General features: G+C 43.6%; 1 non-coding gene and 2 pseudogenes across 1 annotated transcript; 2 read left to right on the top strand and 1 right to left on the bottom strand.

The window, feature by feature from the left end:
- The first annotated feature begins 1,881 nt into the window (after positions 1 to 1,881).
- LOC138444509 (U6 spliceosomal RNA) lies at positions 1,882 to 1,988 on the top strand. The gene has a single exon (XR_011258526.1). It is a non-coding gene; the product is annotated as a U6 spliceosomal RNA (small nuclear RNA).
- Positions 1,989 to 6,386: 4,398 nt separating this feature from the next.
- LOC138444083 (elongation factor 1-beta pseudogene) lies at positions 6,387 to 7,102 on the top strand (annotated as a pseudogene).
- A 4,282-nt stretch (positions 7,103 to 11,384) lies between these two features.
- LOC138444050 (olfactory receptor 6J1-like) lies at positions 11,385 to 12,431 on the bottom strand (annotated as a pseudogene).
- Between the last annotated feature and the right edge of the window lie 6,925 nt (positions 12,432 to 19,356).

Genomic DNA, 19,356 nt, shown 5'->3' with positions numbered 1-19,356 from the left:
CATTTAAACACATGCCCTGGGAGATTCTGATGCCCCCCTGTCTGCAGGCACTGATCTAAGGGACTTTGTGTCTCTGACCCTTGACACAGAAGATCCATGTGGAGAAGTAGGGCCTATGGCCCTGAAAGTCCATCCCCTGTTTCCTCCAGAACCACTTCTCTTTGGGAGGCTGCATAACATACTGACCTGATTTTCCAGCACAGTGCAAACACAGTGCTCAGAAGCAGGTACAAGAAGGATCTGAGGGTACAAATGGACCTGTTTACAAAACAGAAATAGAGTCACAGAGGTAGAAAACAAACTTACGGCTACCAGGGGAGAAAAGAGGGAGGGGATAAATTGGGAAATTGTAATTGATAAATAAAGTAGATTGACTAATGTATAGTTATACACTAGTTATACAGGAAACTCTTCTCAATACTCTGTAATAACCTATATGGGAAGAGAATCTAAAAAAAATGGATACATGTATATGTATAGCTGATTCACTTTGCTGTACAACAGAAACTAACACATTGTAAATCAACGATACTCCAGTTAAAAAAAAATTTTTTTTAAGTCTAAGGAAGGTCAGTCAGAGTGCCCTGTTTATACTACCACACCCAGCACATGAATGCATGCCAGTGTGTAAACACACACACTCTATCTGACTGGGGCCTTCCTAACCTTCCCAGGGCAGGGACTAAGAAATTACTATGCACATACCACCCAATCGGCACTTTTCCTGGTGGGTTCTAAGGATTTATGGCTACAGTTCACGCTATAAATTCAGGCCCCTCACAGGCCAGCAGTTTACAAGGAGACCTTCCACAGACAGACAAAAAGGGCTGTGACTAACTCCAGACTCAGAAGGTCTTGCACCGTTCGGTGGCTAGCAGGAAATGTGCTGAATATAACTTCCTCCTCGAGGACAGACACCAAAATACGTGTGCTAAAAATGCAGTCTGATTTCATTGCCAAAGGGGTGATGAAATCTTGATGAATACCTCTCTTCACTCTGGCATGTCATACCGAAAGCCCACAGCTGCAGGTACAGTTTGTAACCAGATAGAAAATAATCCTACTGACTGATGGTAGTGTGTAATAATTGGTGCAAGACATCACTTTTCTCATCATGTGACCTATCAGTTCACACTGAATCCTTCTTAGATGGGGTCTAGAGGGTCCTTTCTCTCTGAGCTCCACCCTCTCTACCAGGGTCCTGGTCTATCTATAACTCTCTCTCTCTTTTTTTTTTAATATTTATTTGCTGTGTCAGGTCTTAGTTTCAGTACCTGGGCTTCTCTTCAGTTATGGCAGTGCATGGGCTTAGTTACCCCACAGCATGTGGGGTCCTAGTTCCCCAACCAAGGATCAGACCCACATCTCAACCACTGGACCACCAGGGAAGTCCCCAGGGTCCTAGTCTAGCGGAGAGAAGCAAGTGAGGCACCTGAGATTTTGAGGGTCAGTCCCAACACCATCCAGGGGGAATAGCTCAAGACAAACCATTTCTTCATTTGTTCATGTTGACTGTTTTCCATAGCATAAGTTCACCATTATTATACCAGAGAAGTCTTTACCTTTATCCTACTAAATACCACTCTTCACTAAGGTTGAGGAGGAAAGACAATCCTAGCTTGACACTTGTGAGTACAATGAATTCCTAGATTAAGGAGGATCCGTTGATGCCAATAGAAGGACAGAGCCCTCCTCCAACCCAGGAAGACAAGATCCCAGTCTGTTGGTTGGTGATTCTGTAAAGGGGCAGGAGGAATGCTCTGCAGACCTGACCTTGCTAATGATACTCCTTCCTCCAGTGTGTTCTGAGGCCTGATGTGGAGTCTGTTATAACTAGGCAATCTCGTATTTGAGTTGATACATGTGAAAACAAGTTATACAGTGCTCGCTTCGGCAGCACATATACTAAAATTGGAACGATACAGAGAAGATTAGCATGGCCCCTGCGCAAGGATGACACGCAAATTCGTGAAGCGTTCCATATTTTTTTTGAATCGCCAGCCTATGTCTGACGCAGGATGCAGCATGCTTGGGGCTGGTGCATGGGGATGACCCAGAAAGATGTTATGGGGAGGGAGGTGGGAGGGGGGTTCATGTTTGGGAATGCATGTAAGAATTAAAAAAGAAAAAAATAAATAAATAAATAAAAGATAAAGATTTTGAAAAAAAAAAAGAAAACAAGTTATACAACCTTAAGTAGCCTGGGACAAAGATGACTCTGAAGGATGTTGGGTTGGGGATGGTATTTTCATCTGTGTGAAGCGTCTAGTCAAGGCTATGGTTTTTCCAGTAGTCATGTATAGATGTGAGAGTTGGACTGTGAAGAAGGCTGAGCACTGAAGAATTGATGCTTTTGAACTGTGGTGTTGGAGAAGACTCTTGAGAGTCCCTTGGACTGCAAGGAGATCCAACCAGTCCATTCTGAAGGAGAGCAGCCCTGGGATTTCTTTGGGAGAAATGATGCTCAACCTGAAATTCCAGTACTTTGGCCACCTCATGCAGAGAGTTGACTCATTGGAAAAGACTCTGATGCTGGGAGGGATTGGGGGCAGGAGGAGAAGGGGATGACAGAGGATGAGATGGCTGGATGGCATCACTGACTCGATGGACGTGAGTCTGAGTGAACTCCGGGAGTTGGTGATGGGCAGGGAGGCCTGGCGTGCTGTGATTCATGGGGTCACAAAAAGTGGGACATGACTGAGCGACTGAACTGAACTGAACTGAACTGAACTGAAGAGTCTGACTTTGGAAAAGAAAGAGCACAAGGCTGACACCTGATAATTGAAATGGGGTCAGAGAACAGGATTTGGGGGAGGGCTTCTGACTTATAACAAAAGATTTATGGACCTCTGGTAAATTATACAGTAACTAAAAACATGGGCATCATGTACTTCCCATAATTTTCAAGGAAAGAGAAAAGTGTCCAAATAAAGCTGCCTAAATATGTATTACAGGGACTTCCTTGGTGGTCCAGTGGCTAGGACTCTGGGCTCCCAATGCAGGGGGCCAGGGTTCAATCCCTGTCAAGGAACTAGATCCTACCTACCGCAACTAAGAGTTCACATGACTCAACTAAAGATCCCAGCCTGTGCGCCGCAACTAAGACCCGTGTGTGTGTGTGTGTGTGTGTGTGTGTGCAGTCACTCAGTCGTGTCTGACTCTTTGTGACCCACAGACTGTAGCCCACCAGGCTCCTCTGCCCATCGAGTTTTCCAGGCAAGAATTCTGGTGTGGGTTGCCCTTTCCTTCTCCAGGAGATCTTCCCAACCCAAGGATCAAACTTGCTTCTCCTATGTCTCCTGCACTGGCAGGCAAATTCTTTACCACTGGACCACCTGGGAAGCCAAACTAAGACCTGAGAGAACCAAATAAATAAATCAATATTAAAATGGAGAAACAGACATGGAGAACAGACTTACGGACACGGGGAGAGGGGAGGAGAGGGTGAGATGTATGGAAAGAGTAACATGGAGGCTTATATTACTGTATGTAAAATAGATAACCAATGGGAATTTGCTGTATGTCTCAGGGAACTCAAACAGGGGCTCTGCATCAACCTAGAGGAGCGGGATGGGGAGGGAGACAGGAGGAAAGTTCAAGAGGGAGGGGACTTATGTATACCTATGGCTAATTCATGTTGAGGTCTGATAGAAAACAAAATTCTGTAAAGCAATTATCCTTAATTTAAAAATAAATTAATTAAAAACTAGCAAAAAAAAAAAAACACAAGCAAACAAACAGGTATTACAGTAGTAGTTTCCTGCCTGAGTCTGCAGACTGCAGCTGGACCGTGACAAAGGACTTCCGGTCTAAAATGAAATAATATTTTTTCAGTACTTTTTAATTCTGAAATTATAGCCTTTCTAACCCTACAAAGATTAAGCTATGTTCTTTTATGAAAAAATGGTGACATTCTAAGATTGTTTGGAATAAGAGGGAATATCATTTCTTTTTTATCAATTTCGAGAGATTTTCCCCCTGTAATTAGTTAACTTTTAATAAAATCCTAAAGCCTGGAAGTGCTGCATCAAAGATGACCAGAATGGGAAAGGAACTTGAATCTTTTCACGAGAAGGCCAATAGCTGACGTAGAACTCACGACTGGAGGATGACCATGGAAAGATAACAGTGTTCAGAGGAAGCAGATCTAATTAAAGACTCAACAGTGAGTGTATAAGTCCAAAAGGAAATCACAAAACTGCAAGTGAAAGCATTTGGATGACAGGAAAATAACACCTGGCAGGAGTTACAGAATAGATGTTAAGATGAAAGGAAGACATGGAGGGATGATGCTTTTTAAATTGAGGTTGCAAAACTGTTCCAAGGCAAGATACTAAGGCGCCAGAGGTCCCAGAACCAAGGCATCAACTCCAAGTCTCCCTCTGCTGGAAGCAGAGCACCTAGTACATTCTTGCCCTACTGACAATTTCACGTATAAGAATTTTTTTTACATTGAATTATAATTGGTATGTTATACTAGTTTCAGGCATACAACATAGTGATTAGTATTTTTATACATTATATAATGATCACCATGATAAGCCTAGTAACCATCTGTCACCGACACAGTTATTACAATATTATTGACATTAGTCCGTGTGCTGTACATTACATCCCATGACTTGTTTAGTTTATAGCTAGGAGTCTGTACCTCTTAATCCCGTTCGCCCATTTCACCTGCTCCCTCACCCCTGACCCCTTGGCTACCACTCCTTTGTCCTCTGTGTCTATGAGTCTCTTTCTATTTTGATTTTGTCGCTTCCTGGAATGTCGAAGAAAGATGGTCAGGCATAACTTTTATAGATTTCAAGTCAGATTTCAAAATGTTCCAAGAAAAATCACCTGAGCGGCTCAAAGGGGACAGCTAGTTCTCCTGTGTGAAGCTCCAGTATTTTGTTTCCCCCAAAGGATCCTGCTGAGGAAAAAAGAGCCTTCACCAATTAGAAAACTGCACTGGTTGTTTTCTGATGTGATCAAACTATGAGCAGGGACAAATGACAAGTTTCTTACACTAAAAAATGAACCAAACAAGTAAAGCAAGGACACAGCTCATGTGAAAATGTTAAACCAATATGAAGGTTTTAGTGGACTGAAAGGTCAGTTTGAAATGCTAAAGGATGAGGCTGCCAAAAAAACCAATGCAATGTTAGGGCTCATTCCTTGCATTCCTAGGTAGATGCGATGGTTCCACTGGACTCTGACCTGAGCAGAAGTTCAGTTCTGGGAAATTTTTCCGTTTTTGTGTGAACAAAACATTTTCATTTTAAAGAAATAAGGAGAAGCGGGACTTTTAAAAAATCATTCAGGACTTCCCTAGTGGTCCAGTGGATAGGATTTTGCCTGCCAATACAGGGGACATCGGTTAGATCCGTGGTCCGGGAAGATTCCACATGCCTTGGAGCAACTAAGCCTGTGAGCGGCAACTACTGTACTGAAGCCCGTGCACAGAAAGGCCAAGTACCGCAACAAGAGAAGCTACCACGATGAGAAGCTCACGAACCGCAACTAGAGAGTAGCCCCCACTCGCCACAACTAGAGAAAGCTCAAAAGCAGCTGCAAAGACCCAAGTGCAGCCAAAAATAAATAAATACATTAATTAATTAAAATATTTTTAAAAATCATCCATAATTATACTATCTAGAAATAACCGCATTAAATACTTTTAAACATATGTATGTATACATGTATTCTTTCTATATCAATAAATATAGAATATAAAAATGCAGTCACCCTGTAATAGGGAAGAAGAAACTTTTATACTCTATTACAAAATAATCAGGGCTTCCCTAGTGGCTCAGCAGTAAAAAAAAATCCTGCCTGCAATGCAAGAGATGCGGGTTCAATCGCTGGGTTAGGAAGACCCCCTGGAGAAGAAATGGCAGCCCACTCCAGTGTTCTTGTCTGGGAAATCCCACAGACAGAGAAGCCTGACAGGCTACAGTCCATGGGGTCGCAAAGGAGCTGGACACAACTTACTGACTAAACAACAACAAGAACTAAGAGTAGGAATTTATGCTAATAAATTTTAGCACCATTAACAATATACTAGAAATCTCAGTGTCCACTGTTTATAAATGTGACATCTAAAAGTAAATTATGTAGTTTTCTTGGTATTGACATGGAATGATATTTTAAAATATCAATTTGCAGATAACTCATATAATGCCACCCCATTTTTGTAAAATAAAAGTTTGTATAAATAAATATGTGCATGTTCTCCAAGTGAAACAGGAGGGAAGGGGGCAGGGAACAAGCTTTAAAAGAAAGACTCAGCGGTAGGGTATGACAAAAACTGGTTGGAACCGCCTTTTTTCCTCAGCGCTTGGCGCTGACCGGTTGCTCGCCTCTTTTCCTCCACTGCCTCCTGTTCTAGATTAGCCATCGCCATGGGTTTTGGAGACTTGAAAAGCCCTGCTGGCCTCCGGTGCTCAGTGACTACTTGGAGGACAAGAGTTACATTGAGGGGTGCGTGCCGTCACAAGCAGATGTGGCAGTATTTGAAGCCGTCTCTGGCCCACCACCTGCCGACTTGTGTCATGCCCTGCATCGGTATAATCACATCAAATCTTATGAGAAGGAAAAGGCCAGCCTGCCAGGACTGAAGAAAGCTTTGGGCAAGTATGGTCCTGTTAATGTGGAAGACACCACAGTAAGAGGAGCTACAGATAGTAAAGATGATGATGACATTGATCTCTTTGGATCTGAGGAGGAGGAGGAAAGTGGAGAAGCCAAGAGGCTAAGAGAAGAACGCCTTGCCCAGTATGAGTCAAAGAAAGCCAAAAAGCCAGCACTTGTCTCCAAGTCTTCCATCTTATTAGACGTGAAACCTTGGGATGATGAGACCGATACGGCAAAACTAGAGGAATGTGTCAGAAGCATTCAAGCAGACGGCTTGGTCTGGGGCTCTTCTAAACTAGTTCTGGTTGGGTATGGCATTAAAAAACTTCAAATACAATGTGTAGTTGAAGACGACAAAGTTGGAACAGATATGCTGGAGGAGCAGATCACTGCTTTCGACAAGTAGGTACAGTCTGTGGATGTGGCTGCATTCAACAAGATCTAAAATCCATCATGGATCAGTTCCCTTAAATAAAAGTTTGAAAGATAAAAAAAACAAAAAACAAAAAACTGGTTAGAACCAACGCAGCTCAAGATGGCAGCAGATTCGACTTCCAGTGGACCTTGAGACTCATTATACATTCATTATAATTCATTAGCATGCTAAATGACACACCCACCAGTGTCATGACAGTTCTGAGGCCAATCATGAAAGGCCAAAAAGTGGGCAGTGGCCTAATGCCTGGAAATCTCCCAGTTAAATTAGCCTATGAAATTACTCAACCCATAAAAACTAACCACCCCATATTTTAGGGCCTCTCACCTTCTGACAGTCCACACTCTGTCTGTGGAATGTGCTTCTCCTAAGTCCACTTCTTACCTATTACTGTCTCTAACTGAATTCTTTCTGTGACAATACATCAAGAACCTAAGCTTTATTAAGTCCTAAGACCAAGTGTATGATCTCAGTTAAAAGATGTGAGTTCAAGACCCATCTGAGGTGCGTGGTCTCAAAAGCATAAATTGCTTCATTAATAATGTTTGCTGCTGGAGAGTAGAATAGGCTGATAACATTCTCATTGTTTATTTTCAGGACTGGCTGAAATTTTACAATGAATGTATTTTTACAGTTAAAAATTAGAGATCAGAAACAAAAAAGCTCTCCGGTCAAAAGTGATCCTCATTTTGATTTATATTCATCTGTCACTAGTGCAAGTGAAGTCGCTCAGTCGTGTCCGACTCTTTGCGACCCCATGGACTGTAGCCTACCAGGCTCCTCTGTCTATGGGATTTCCCAGGCAAGAATACTGGACTGGGTAGCCATTTCCTTCTCCAGGGGATCTTCCCAACCCAGAAACTGAACCCAGGTCTCCCACGCTTTACCGTCTGAGCCATGGGAATCAGGTGTGCTCACTTTGATTCCTACCTAGCCCAGCACAGGCATTTACCTGATAGTTGACAAAGCTTGGAGAAAGCAAAAAGCATTGCAGGAATGGACTCCCAGAGGGCTGAGTAAGGTCAAACAGAAGTAAAGTATGAGGCTGTGAGGTAGAATTCATATTTTATAGCAAGACAAGAAAAATTTAAACAGAAAAATTTCTTCTCTGCCCTTTAGCTTCCTCTCTTCCCCACTGAGCATTGTATATCTGAATTATGCATCAACCAAACCTCCCCAGTTTGCAGGAATACCTGCTCAAACATAGAAAGCAACATTCTCTTAGAATCAACAAGAGAACTCCTTAAAGATAGCATTTCTGGACTTCCCTGATTGTCCAATGGTTAAGACTCTGGGTTCCCAGTGCAGGGGACACGGATTCTATCCCTGATCAGGGAAGATCCCACTTGCCACATAGGGAGGCCACACCCCCAAAAAATAACATTTCTTTTTGATCTTATAAGGTGTAACTTGATCTACCATGATGAAGTGTGTGTGTGTGTATGTGTGTGTTAGTCGCTCATTCGTGTCAGACTCTCTGCGACTCTCTCAATGGACTGTAGCTTGCCAGACTCCTCTGTCCATGGGATTTCCCAGGCAAGAATACTGGACTGGGTAGCCGTTCCTTTCTCCAGGGGATCTTCCCAACCCAGGGATTGAACCCAGGTCTCCCACATTGCAGGCAGATTCTTTGTCATCTGAACCACCAGGGAAGCCCATAATGAAGTTTAGATCTGGATTACATAAACTGTCAATAATGTGTCATTTGATATACAACCCTCTGTCATATGTCAAGAAACTCATATAACTGTGCCTTGACTTTTTACTGGTTCAACAGTTCTCAGAGCTTTCTGAGATGCTCTTCTTGGGTTATAATCCTCAAAGTCAGCTCAAATGAAAGTTTCCATTTGTTTATTAGATTAATTTTTCACCTACAAGGCTAAATTCTCCGTGTTGAAAAAGAGACAAATTTTTTGTCTCTTTCCCTTTTCTGAGACATATACTTCAGAAAACTTGTGAGTTCTGTCTGTTCTTTGAAATGTACATAAATATTAAAGTATGTTTATGTATATAAATCTTAAATGTGCATAAATCTTTAGTTTTAAATTTTCAATCAGCCTCTGACCAGCTTTGTGACCCAGCAAGTCTTTCTTCAGGACCTTGGAACCATCTCTTTGAAGTAGAATCAGGAAAGATGGCACCCTTCCTCCCAGTCTCCATGAGAGAATAGGAACCTAGCTTGGAGGACACCTCACTCTCAAACTACCTTCTGTCATAAAGATATGAGAAGTTTATTTTTCCTCTGGATAAAGCTAATTAGCTAACAGATGGCTATGCAATTACCAGATGAAATTAGGATATTACCTGTGACAGATGTAAGAGGTCTTGACCACACCATTTGTCACCACTTGCGTTCTAGTTCCCTGACCAGTGATTGAATCTGGGCCCCCTGCATCAGAAGCACAGAGTCTCAGCCACTGGCCCATCAGGGAAGTCCATAGCCCCTATTCTCATCTGAGTGGCCTTTGTTTCCACAGCACTCTACAGAGTTGCCTTAGGTGTGTGTTCCATGAAAAGCACAGGTGTTAATTCGGGCAAGGTGTATACTGCAGTGCTAGAGGTCAAGGAGGACAGGACTGTAAACCCTACTGTTTCTGGTGACATTGAAAAAAATCTGGCTTGAGCTCACCTGAGCCATAGACCTACATGGTGCCAGTCAAATATCTCAGGCAGTGTTTGGGCACCAAGAATTCAAAAAGTTTAGTTAGAAATAGGCATCTTTCTAATTCCTCAGTAAGGGGGAAGGGCTACACTTGGTGCAGAAAGAGAGCTTTAGTCAAACTGTTTTTGAGTCATGAGAAATAATGACCTTCTCAAAAGTGCTCAATGAAGAGGGGTTTGATATACGGGTACAGACAACCTCATCAAATCCAGGAATAGGGAATAAAATTGTCAGCGTCTTGACCTGAGAAATCATTAGAGAAGAGGGTTCTTCACTCTCATGTCTCTGCAACTGAGCTGACTCTCACCCATCTCTTCTCTATTTTCTGTTTTCTCTATTGCTCTCTATGATGGGCAGACGGGGCTCCTCATTACTCATCAGCTTGTTGCAATAACTTATAATGGTAAGTGTCTGAAAAAGAATATGTATTCATATATACACATATGTGAATATACATAACTGAATATGTATAACTGAATCACTTTGGTGTACACCTGAAACTAACACAAATTGTAAATCAACTACACTTCAATCACAAAAAAAAGAAAAAAAAAAGAGAAGAGATGGAGGGACCCCTTCCCCAACCAAAGTAATTACTCATCAGCTTGTACCTGCCCCAAATGGCCACTCCAGGCACCAAGTCTCCTTGAGCTTCCAGAGGCAACATCACCATTGTCTGATAGAATCACTACATCTGTTAGTTCAGACTCTCAAAAAAGAGACATTTGTTTGTACAATTTATCTGTCCCAGCCAAGCCACACAGGTCATAGATCACTGGCCAGGCAATGGATTGTGCCTTCAGTCAAATTATCCATCCGTGGGTCAGTCCTTGGAAGCTGAGGGAACAGGGTATGTCTTACATAAGAATGGAAGAGTGTTGGGTGTTATGAATGTGTTCTAGCACAGAAAGCAGTGTTATTAAATAACACGGACTACATATATCCACCACAGTCATTCCAAATGTCCACTGAGGGAAGACAGTGGGTCACAGGATATGACGGTGGCCTGGAGAATAATGAAGATTATTCCTAGAAAGATTCCTAGAGAAAACAGAAGGAAAGGGCGTCCATGGCGAACAAACTAGGGAAGACTTTGTGTCAAGTTGATAGAAGAGTTGTATTCAGGATCCATGAGGAAAGGGGGTCAAATATGTTGGGACTTCAAACAGGACACACACAGCCTGTAGACCCTTCTGCAATTCTTGGAATATTCAGTGTGGACAGAACTTGGAGATCATCAAGTCAAGCCCTGATGCACGTCAGAGGAGAGCACTGAGGGCCAGAGTGGCAGGTGACACGGTGACACCACCGTGGCCACAGAGTTAGAGTTGGAACCAAGGCCAGAGTCCAAGTCCCTGTCTCTAAACTCAGCTTCTTTCTGCTATAGACCACTCAGGATCCCTCAGCTAGCTCAGTCTTTTGCTAAGGCAAGTCCTCTCTTCTATTTTTATTTCTTTCTTTAATCTTTGCTTTTTGGCCATGCTGCATGGAATATGGGATCTTAGTTCCCCGACCAGAGATCATAGCCACCCCCCTTGCAGGGGAAGCACAGAGTCTCAACCACTGGATCACCCGGGATGCCCCTATCTTTTTCTTTCCTAAAAAATTCCTCTCTTTTAATACTGGGAGTGTGCACGGTGGGTACCTGGTAGTGAAGAGGAAGAGGAACTATCCCCCTCCTCTGTGGCCACTGACAGAGGACACTCCTCTCCTCAGCATTGTCCTCATCCTCTTTTCCAAACCCGCTCGAACCCAGTCACACATCCCTGAGGACCCTCAACACTGTATCATTCCTCAGAGTACACATGCAGGGGTTGAGGAATGGAGTCACGACACTGCTCAGGACTGAAGGAAACTTGTTGGCCTCCAGATATTCTTTCTGGGAGGGAGTCACATAGATAAACACCACGATACTGCTGGAAATCACAACTATGGTCAAGTGGGAAGCACGGGTTTGAAGGCCTTGTTTCTTCCACTTGCAGAAGGGATGCTTCCTATCGTCAGGATGATGTACGTGTAGAAAAAGGCCAGGAGGACTATGCCGCAGAGGAAGACCGTGGATGAAAGCATAAAATCCATCAGCTCGATGGCAGTGGCGCCTGCACAGGTGGGGGCCAGCAAAGTCCACTGTCACGGAAGAAGTGGTTAATGACGCCGGAGTCACAGAAGGGCAGCTGGGAGATGAGGATGGTTGGAAAGAGCACAGATACGAAGCTTCCTGCCCAAGAGAACACAACTGTCCTGATGCAGACAGGGGGCCTCATGATGGTGCTGTACCACAGGGGGTAGCAGATGGTGGCGCAGCAGTTATAGGACATGACTGTCAGCAGGAGAAACTCTACCGTGCCCAGGAAGAAGTAGAAATAGTACTGGGTGATACAGCCAGCAAAGGAGATGGTGTTATCACCAGATACTAAGTTGGCCCGTGCTTTGGGGAAATGACAGAGGTGAAGAGGATGTCCAGGATGGAGAGGCTGCGTACATGGAGGTGTGGAGGCGGGCCCAGGACAGCACCACGGAGATGATGAGCAGGTTTCCCAGGAGCGTCAGCAGGAACGCGGGCAGCAGGAACACCAGGAACAGCAGCTCCACCTGCCTGCTGAGAGGAAATCCCAGCAAGATAAACTCCATCAGCAGGGCACTCTGATTCTCCACGGGCCATCCGCCCAGCTCAGTACCTCTAATGGGATGAAGGGAGATGATATTTAGGTGCATGTTCACGGTACGAAATCCCAGGGCTGTTCACTAGAAAAATAGACAGGATGTGCTAATCCAGATTAGATTTGTAAACCAAATTTAACCTGGTTTTAAATTATTTGCCCATGGAGCTGGAAAATGTGAGGTTTTTTTTTGTGTTTTTGTTTTGAGAATGATGCCCCTTTTAGTAAGGGTGCCTGCCCTGAGACCTCACTATCACACAGTTCATATGAACTTCCTAAAAAATAATGCTGCAATTCATGGGGTTGCAAAGAGTCGGACACGACTGAGCAACTGAACTGAACTGAACTGAACTGATACAAAAGAGTTTACTAAAGAACAGAAAATTTCTAAACAAAAATGAAAATATTGATAAATTAAGCTACATTACAATTAAGAGTTTTCTGGGAATTTCCTGACGGTCTGAGCTCTCACTCCTGAGGAACTAAGATACCACAAATCACACAGCATGTGGCCAATATATATATACAATTCATTTAAGAGTTTCTGTTTGTTAAATGACCCAAAAGTAAAGTTAAAGGCAAATGACAAACAGGGAGAACATATTTGTGACAGAGATAATGCACAAATGTTTAGTATGAATGATATAGAATCAATATATTGATTTTTACAAAGCCATAAAAAGTACATAAGCCATCTAATAAAAAGTAGACCAAACATTTGACCTGAATTACATTTAAGAAGGAGGAAATACAGAATAATGTACCAAAAGATGCTTAATCTCATTAGTAATTAGGGATGTTCAAATTAAGACAGTAACAAGATACTATTCTTCAGGTCAGTTCAGTCGCTTAGTCGTGTCCAACTCTTTGCAACCCCATGAATCGCAGCACCCCAGGCCTCCCTGTCCATCACCAACTCCCGGAGTTCACTCAGACTCACATCCATTGAGTCTGTGATGCCATCCAGCCATCTCATCCTCTGTCGTCCCCTTCTCCTCCTGCACCTAATCCCTCCCAGCATCAGAGTCTTTTCCAATGAGTCAACTCTTCGCATGAGATGGCCAAAGTACTGGAGCTTCAGCTTTAGCATCATTCCTTCCAAAGAAATCCCAGGGCTGATCTCCTTCAGAATGGACTGGTTAGATCTCCTTGCAGTCCAAGGGACTCTCAAGAGTCTTCTCCAACACCTCAGTTCAAAAGCATCAATTCTTCGGTGCTCAGCCTTCTTCACAGTCCAACTTTCACATCCATACATGACCACAGGAAAAACCAAAGCCTTGACTAGACGGACCTTTGTTGGCAAAGTAATGTCTCTGCTTTTCAATATGCTACCTAGATTGGTCATAACTTTCCTTCCAAGGAGTAAGTGTCTTTTAATTTCATGGCTGCAGTCACCATCTGCAATGATTTTGGAGCCCCAAAAAATAAGGCTGACACTGTTTCCACTGTTTCCCCATCTAGTTCCCATGAAGTGATGGGACCAGATGCCATGATCTTCGTTTTCTGAATGTTGAGCTTTAAGCCAACTTTTTCACTCTCCTCTTTCACTTTTATCAAGAGGCTTTCTAGTTCCTCTTCACTTTCTGCCTTAAGGGTGGTGTCATCTGCATATCTGAGGTTATTGATATTTCTCCCGGCAATCTTGATTCCAGCTTGTGCTTCTTCCAGTCCAGCGTTTCTCATGATGTACTCTGCATAGAAGTTAAATAAGCAGGGTGACAATATACATCTTTGATGTACTCCTTTTCCTATTTGGAACAGTCTGTTGTTCCATGTCCAGTTCTAACTGTTACTTCTTGACCTGCATACAGATTTCTCAAGAGGCAAGTCAGGTGGTCTGGTATTCCCATCTCTTTCAGAATTTCCCACAGTTTATTATGATCCACACAGTCAAAGGCCTTGGCATAGTCAATAAAGCAGAAATAGATGTTTTTCTGGAACTCTCTTGCTTTTTCCATGATCCAGCAGATGTTGGCAATTTGATCTCGGGTTCCTCTGCCTTTTCTAAAACCAGCTTGAACATCTGGAAGTTCACGGTTCACGTACTGCTGAAGCCTGGCTTGGAGAATTTTGAGCATTACTTTGCTAGCGTGTGAGATGATTGCAATTGTGTGGTAGTTTGAGCATTCTTTGGCATTGCCTTTCTTTGGAATTGGAATGAAAACTGACCTTTTCCAGTGGCCACTGCTGAGTTTTCCAAATGTGCTGGCATATTGAGTGCAGCACTTTCACAGCATCATCTTTCAGGATTTGAAATAGCTCTACTGGAATTCCATCACCTCCACTAGCTTTGTTTGTAGTGATGCTGTCTAAGGCCCACTTGACTTCACATTCCAGGATGTCTGGCTTTAGATGAGTGATCATACCATCTTTATCTTGGTCATGAAGCTCTTTTTTGAGTTCTTTTGTGTATTCTTGCCACCTCTTCTTAATATCTTCTGCTTCTGTTAGGTCCATACCATTTCTGTCCTTATCGAGCCCATCTTTGAATGAAATGTTCCCTTGGTATCTCTATTCTTATACCCCCTATATTGGTAAAGAGTCTGCCTGCAATGCAGGAGACCTAGGTTCAATCCCTGGGTCAGGAAGATCCCCTGGAAAAGGAAATGGCAACTCAATCCAGTATCCTTGCCTGGAGAATCCCATGGACAGAGAAGCCTGGTGGGCTCTATATAGTCCATGGGGTCACAAAGAGTTGGACACAGCTGAGTGACTAACACACATACATATTGAAAAAAATAGAAATATGATTTTAAAAAATGTTGAAGAGATGGTGAATCCATCTAAATTCTTTTTTTTTAATTTTTAAAAAATGTTATTGAAGGAGACTCCCATTCAGTAGGAAGGGAAGTGGTCTGGTGGTTAGGAATCCACCTTGCAATGCAGGGGACCTGGGTTCCATCTCTAGTCCTGGAACCCTGTTCAGGGAGCTCAGGGCCCATGTGCCACATGGGCATGGCCAAATTAGAAAAAAGAAAAAGTTTAATGAAGCAAGGATACATGGATCAGATTGTAATAGGATCTTCTGTGCTTTAGGCAACCCAGAAAAGCCAGATGGTTGCTCTGCATTCAGCTAATCATGCTACCTCTAAGCTCAGATCTGCTCATCCAGGTTTTGCAGCCACCTAGAACCTTCTGTAGTGACTACCTTGATCAAAAGCCACAGCGTGCTCCACATCATACCAGTAGCACCTAACAGGTGACATGAACCCCTCCCTGGTGGCTCAAGTGGTAAAGAATCTGCCTGCAATGCAGGAGAGCCAGTTTCCATCCTTGGGTAGGAAAGATCCCCTGAAGAAGGAAATGGCAACCCACTCCAGTATTCCTGCCTGGGAAATCCCATGGACAGAGGAGCCTGGTGGTCTACAGTCTATGGGGTTGCAAAGAGTCTGACACGACTGAACAACTAACACTTTCATTTCCCACTCACCTGGACTTCTGTCTTGGCTATAAAGTTGTCTCTAATGAGCAAGCACATGGTGTAGACAGCTGGAAGGTTGAGTCTGTTGGATTTTTATATTCTTTATGAAGTTACAGGGAGTGGCATCCATTCCAGTACTGGGCCCATCCATTCCAGTACTGGGCCCATCCATTCCAGTAAGTAGCCATCAGTCCAGCTGGGCCATCCATTGACCAACTGGGGCCTCCCATGCTGTTATACATTTGACCCGGCTAAGGAGTCAGGGGGTAGCCTCACCAGCAAGCTGCTGGATGGTGGTTTGCCCCCTCTGATGCTGCCATCTTCCTTGCTCCCTCTGCAGTCCTCTCAATGGCTATAGCCCAGTCCTAGTTGCTTTTTAAGAAAAGGAACACTGCACTCACCTGATGGGCAGCAATTATTATTCTGCTTCTCTCATTTTCTTCTCCTCTGTCCCCTCAACCCGACACGGACCACCTTCCCATCAGTTGTTTTCAGAGACTGCTAGGCCAAGTGTCCCTAGGGCTAAATGTCTCCTAGGATTACTGCAGGACAGATGAATCCTGTCAGGGAAATATAGCTAATGTACTCAGAAAAATCTGGACCTGGAGCCGAAAGACCTGGTTTCAAATTCTACTTCTTACCACCTTTGAGACTGGACAAATCATTGCACCTTTCCAGACATCTGCACATAAATCCTCACATGATAAGCAGGGCTCTTTTCCCTATCTTTTTCACAGCCTGGTTGAGAAGCCCAAAATGGAAAAAAAGATAATTCCCATGAAGTGCCTTAGGAAATCATAAACATACCATAATCAAATGTTGCTGTTCTTTCAAGAAGCTCTACTACCGTGTAATATTGACAAAGAACAATTCCTGTTTTCCTTGTCTTTTTTGCTATTGTTGTTTCAGTTGCTAAGTCATGCCCAACTCTTGGCAACTCCATGAACTGCAGCATGCCAGGCTTCCCCATCCCTCATCTCCACTGAGTCAGTGATGCTCTCTAACCATCTCATCCTCTGTCTCCCCCTTGTTCTCTTGTCCTCAATCTTCCCAGCATCAGGGTCTTTTCCAGTGAGTCAGCTCTTCACATCAGGTGGCCAAAGTATTGGAGTTTCAGCATCAGTCCTTCCAATGAATATTCACGGTTGATTTCCTTTAGGATTGACTGGTTTGATCTCCTTGCAGCAATCCAAGGGACTCTCAAGAGTCTTCTCCAACACCAGAGTTCAAAAGTATCAATTCTTCAGCGCTCAACCTTCTTTATGGTCCAACTCTCACATCCATACATGACTACTGGAAAAACCATAGCTTTGACTATATAGACTTTTGTTGGCAAAGTAATGTTTCTGGTTTTTAGTTTGCTGTCTAGGTTTGTCATAGCTTTTCTTCCAAGGAGCAAGCATTTTTATGAGATATTAACCATTCCACCTTGAAACACTGTCACTTCTGGCCCTGGAATACATCTCATCAGATCACAGTTCTGCCTTAATCTATTGTGTTCTCCTTGGACAGCATATCTGGTTGTCTACAAACAACCAGACTGAAGAGAATGGAAGATGGTTCTCTATATGAGAATTTTGCTGAACCCTTCTTGCCTGGGGTTCCTGGAATGCAGTGTCCTCCACTGTCTGCATTCTACAGAGGGGGCTCAGCAATACTCACATTAGCCCAAATGAGGCACGCTGGCCAGTTTCCAGCATGTCCTGCCCACAGGGAAGCCCCAGGCTTGGGCACCGTCACGTGGAGGCTTCTATTGCCGCAAATAGACTTGCACGATCAAGGCTAAGAGGGGCAATACAATGGAAGGGTCTCACGTATGGGTCCCATGGTTGCTCTCACTGGAGTGGGGCGAGCATGCTTGACTCAGGTAAGAGCACTTTCCGAGAAGGATCCAATCATGGGGGAGTCAGGGGCGCAATTTACCGAGCTGTCCCTGAACACCAAGCCTGAGCCTGATGCCCCTGAAGCCCACTTAGGAAATGATGCAAACCCAAACATGTCTACACTAGCAAGAACTGGAGTTGGAGCACTAGCCAAGGTCAACACCACCAGACACATCTCAGACAGTCTCAGAGTTCAGAGTCCTCATCTACCACTCTCCAGCCCCACCGTGACAACTGTCCACCCCTACCACTCTGTGCTCTGAACTCCCCTTCTTTCCAACATCCTAAAGTTCTGCTATCAATAGGCCAAATGGTCCAAGATCTTCCATGATCCAAAAGAAGAAACCAAGCTGCTCAGCTACGTACTCAAAGCCCCACCCGTGGTCTTTCTCAGAATTACCTCGCAGCCTCAGCTCCCACCTTACACACTCTGGTGCATGTCTTTTACTTCAATCTAACCACTTTCTTCACTCTGCCTGCTGCTAGCCCAACTGGAATATCTTCTCCACACACCTAATTTCCAGAGCTCAGCTCTTGTGCCCCCCTGCTCTCACCTACGCTGGGTTCTCCCTACCTAAACATACTTTCCTTGCACTTGGAATCAGGAATCTACAGTGTAGAGCTCAAGCGTTTTTAACATTTAAAACTTAAATATAACGCAGATACAGACAAGCACACAAATCACAAGCACCATGAATTGTTACAAACTGAACACATGCCTGTAACCATCACCTAGGTCAAGAGATAGAATACTAACATCCCAGAAGACCCTCTCTAGCTCCTTCCCCTACATTCTAAAGGTAACCTTTATCCTGGTTCCTAACATCATGGGTTAGTTTTGCCTGTTTTTGAAATTCATATAAATGGATCCATGTAGTAGGTATTGCTCTATGTCTGGCATCTTCTGTTTACCTTATATTTGTAAGGTTCAAGAGTGCTGCATGTGACTTCTTTTCATTGCCATATAATATTTCATCCTTTCATATAGGTACACATGACCCTTTAGTCAACTAGCTTGAATGGACCTGTTTTTTAAATTCAAAATATCAATGACTAAGAAAACAATATCATTTTTCTAATCAAGAAGTTATTTTTCAAGATCCTAAGCAGAACTGTTACTCTACAGAAATTTACTTAACATGAATAACACAGAAATTTATGGATTAAGGCACAAACTTACTATAAAAGCCAATGATCTCAGAACAGTCCCTATATGAGGACAGTCCCTACATAGCCTTCCAGAAAGTTCAAGGCTACCATCTTATCCTGCTTTAATGTCAACTCTTCCCATGCCTGCCTTCCCTTTATCTGAACATGTTACTAGCTCTGGCAACTGGCTAATTATCAGTTCAGTTCAGTTCAGTCGCTCAGTTGTGTCCGACTCTTTGCGACCCCATGAATCACAGCACGCCAGGCCTCCCTGTCCATCACCAACTCCCGGAGTTCACTCAGACTCACATCCATCGAATCAGTGATGCCATCCAGCCATCTCATCCTCTGTCATCCTCTTCTCCTCCTGCCCCCAATCCCTCCCAGCATCAGAGTCTTTTCCAATGAGTCAATGCTTCACATGTGGTGGCCAAAGTACTGGAGTTTCAGCTTTAGCATCATTCCTTCCAAAGAAATTCCAGGGTTGATCTCCTTCAGAATGGACTGGTTGGATCTCCTTGCAGTCC

Source organism: Ovis canadensis, chromosome 7, assembly GCF_042477335.2.
Source record: "Ovis canadensis isolate MfBH-ARS-UI-01 breed Bighorn chromosome 7, ARS-UI_OviCan_v2, whole genome shotgun sequence".
In the NCBI taxonomy this organism is placed as follows: Eukaryota; Metazoa; Chordata; class Mammalia; order Artiodactyla; family Bovidae; genus Ovis; species Ovis canadensis.
The sequence above is the reverse complement of the archived record's forward strand: the minus strand, read 5'-3'. Positions and strand labels throughout refer to the sequence as shown.